The sequence below is a fragment of the Pteropus vampyrus genome, unplaced genomic scaffold (assembly GCF_000151845.1).
Source record: "Pteropus vampyrus isolate Shadow unplaced genomic scaffold, Pvam_2.0 Scaffold27, whole genome shotgun sequence".
In the NCBI taxonomy this organism is placed as follows: Eukaryota; Metazoa; Chordata; class Mammalia; order Chiroptera; family Pteropodidae; genus Pteropus; species Pteropus vampyrus.
Window position 1 is genome coordinate 4,560,169 of NW_011888808.1, and position 3,821 is coordinate 4,563,989.

Sequence of the window (3,821 nt, forward strand, 5' to 3'; positions counted from 1 at the left end):
ATGTGTTTGCTCAACTTTCATAATATCAGAGAGACATTTGTAGAACTCCATACTTTAAATAATATCTAAAATGATGTCTACCAGCTCTAACAACAGCTTCACTTTCTCTTTCCCATACTCTGCTATCATTTTACAGTCCTTAGTACCACCTGATATGTTTCACATTTACTTATATATATGGTTACCCCAAGAGCAGAGAAACAGCAACTATTGATCCATTGTTGGATCCTCAACAATAAAATATTGAATGAATAATTTAAAGAAAAATCTTCAACATTTGTCATCTTTTATTCCATAATTATTATTCTGTGATGTTATACAAAAGAAACAATTCAAGTTTTCTTTAGACATACAAAGTTATAATTTTGTCTCTATTCTTTATAATACCAAAACTTCAAGATAGTTTAAATGGTGTATGTGAGGAATGCAACTGTTCCAAAACAGATAAATTCTATTACTAGAACATTTTTATGATATAGTAAATGTAAAATGTTAAGAAAATTTTATATAGAAATATTATTTGTTTATACAGGTAAAGAGAGATAAATGCATGCCCTTATGAGGGTTTATCTGGGAGACAGATCTGGATTAAAAAAATGTATATGTTTTCTACCTTGTCTAGATGTATGATGTTGCATTGCATATTAAAATGAATGGCATTTACCTTTTAGTGGTCATAGAAAAGTATTTTTAATTATTTTGCATGTTGAAGTAATTTTATGTATGATATAAAAATGGAGGAGAAGAAAAAAGGAATGAGAAAATGAAATACAGGATAATATTTATCAAATTTCCTAGTAGATTCTGAACACTGTTATGCCCTTTAAATACATTAACTCTTTTATATCAAAAGCAATCTTTGATGTAAATATTATTTTACATAAGTTGATAAAGAAATTGGAGTTTGAGCCAATTGAGATTTTTTTCCCCAAGCTGGTAAAATAGCAAAATATTTTTATCAAATAAATAATTTATTTAAATACAACCTACTTCATGTTTTATATCTCTTAATCTACCTATCATCTCTGCATCCTATAACCTGTTAGCTAAGATTTATTCAGAAAATTGATATTAATCCAAAATATATCAGTCATTTCCTGAAGCATAATAAAATTGATTATAAGTGAATGAATACTCCAATAAAAATATTTTAAAACTAAATAAATAATAAAAATTTAACTCTACATTTTAAAAAAGATATATTTAAGTACAAGAATATAGAAAAAGATTAAAAAATAAGAGAAAAGGAAAAGATGCACTATGTTTATTGGTCAGAGCTTAGTCAAGAGATTGAAAATACTCAAAATATTTTAACAGAGGGTTTAATAAAAATAATTCTTAACTAGATATAAGGCTATTAATTAGTTAATTTGATAAAATAGAGAGCACTGATGTATCCCCAATGTTGCAGCTGCTAGAGCAGGTATCAATCTTAAGACTGGGAGAATAAAGGGATGAATTTGGAATTATCAAAATTTAGAAGCTCAAAAACGTAATGCTGTGGAGGTGAAATTCAACCTCCAATGAACTTTTGTGGAAAATTAGTTGCTTTAGGGGATGCCAATGAGCTGGCATTAAAAACAAACAAACAAACAAACAAAACCCTCTGTGGTCACAGGAAATGACTGGCTGTGAAGGTTAGAAGTATTGTAAAGGTAGATCTCAGATGAACAGGAAATAGATGAGATGCCAACAGGAAGCAAACAGTAGGACAAAGTGCCTTTACCCTTAAATCTGCCATCTCTCTCCAGTGAGCCTTATCGACACCACCTCGCAGGGGGAGAGCTGAAAAAGCAAAGATGTGGTTTGTAGCATCCCAGCTCAGCATAACAGAGCCTAAAATAGACAGGTGTATTTGGAGTTGAGAGACAATAGCTTAATAATTGAAATTATTTATATTTTAGCAACCCAGCATCCATGCACACCCTACCACAGATATCTGAAATTCAGTTTAATTGTAACAACCACTCTCTGTGTCCACCTCACAGGATACATCTATCTTTCACATAAATGTAAGACATACTCTATCTCTTCCTTCAGTGAAGAATGATAAAGTCCTACCCTTGAATCCACACTATCCATTTCTGAGCTATGTTATGTCCTCAAATTCAGACACGTTCCAATATAAATATCTTTTTACTTAAAGTTCATGGAGTAAGTTGAATAAGAAGAAAAGAGAAAAAATATATATAAATTGTATGATGTGTGGTACACGGGTGTGTGTGTGTGTGTGTGTGTGTGTGTGTGTGTGTGTGTGTGTGTGTCTGTGTGTGTAATAGCTAATACATCTTAGTTATTGCAGTCCTCAATTCAGTGACTGGTCATGAAACCGTAAGGTGATACTTATAATTCATTTCTTCTTACACTGTACATTCTAAGTTCCCTTTCCTTTGAGCAATGACCTCAGCTGATCAGCATTCTTTTCTGGTAAAATATTCTAAATCTTCATTCCTGAAGAATCAAAGTGACTTTCATTTGTTGTACTTAAATTTCTCTTCATTTATTTTTACTATTGGAAATTGAAGGGTGAGGCACCATACATAATTCCCTAATTGCAGACATAGTCCGTTTTATTTATCCCTTTAGCAAAGCAGCAATCCAATCTCTTTTTAGAAATAAGCATCAATTACTTCAGACTGTGGAGTAGCTCAACTCTTTGCCTGTGGGTTCAATATACTGAAGATCTCATAATGACCAGGTATGAAATTTAACTTCCAATTCAATGGAACCACTGCTTTGTCCCCTGGTAGAAACAGCCCCCATAGTCTTCCCATAGCCTGGGAACATATATACCCTGGCCAGAGAACCTCATTGGAGAGAGAAAGCAGAAATTGTGAAAGTAGAGTATTAGGTGTGATAGTGAGACAAGCTACCCTTACTTCAATAACTTGATTCCTGGATTTGCATATTCTAGCTGTTGGATAGACAGTATCATATAATTTCTTATTTAAGGTATAGATACTATCTGTATCTACTAGATGTAATATATATCTAGACAATCGTATCTGACTAGGTGATGATAAAATAGTACTGTCTTTAAAGTGGCAAGTCATTGAGTCTTTAGTAGGCCAGCCACCTCTGGGCAATAAGTGTTTGTTAAGACCAATGAATTCCATTAGACTAAACCCATGGCTACATTTATTTAGCTGCAAAAATAAAATAATATTCCCCCAGAAATGCTGTTGTCTGAATACCATGAAGTAAATAACATAGTCCAAAAGTTCACAGATGGTAATTTACAGAAACCTTATGAACAAAAAAGGTAAATCCATTTTCAGAATATATGCCTATTCCACAGAGGACAAATATCTGCACTTTTCATGATGGAAGGATTCCAGTATGATTAACCCACCACCACATGTCTGTCCGGTCTCCTTGAGGAGTAAGGGCTCAGTGTTTTACTCTGTTTTGGATAGATTATAAAGTGATGGCACTTAGCTTTGGTAAAAAGAAGTATATGGTTTTTGAGCCCATACATCTTTGCCACCTTGGCCATTTTTTACATAGGCATATTGAATAAGTGCCAGCAAGACTGGGAAAGACAGGCTGTTGTTTTTCCACGAAATCAGTCATTTTAATCACCTGATTATTGATGGCCTCTTCTGACAGTCTCCTTTGTTAATCACACAAGGGACATAATTATTTTCAAATTTAGCACATTCTGAGAGGTCCATCCACATACCTCTCTCTCTCACAAATCCTTCTTACCAATTTTTCAAACCTATCCTTTCTAATAAAATGATCATTCAGTCAAATAATTAGCAATTGTTCAAGAATCCTTACAGATCCATAATTCTGGCCATCTTTCAGTCCAGAAAAAA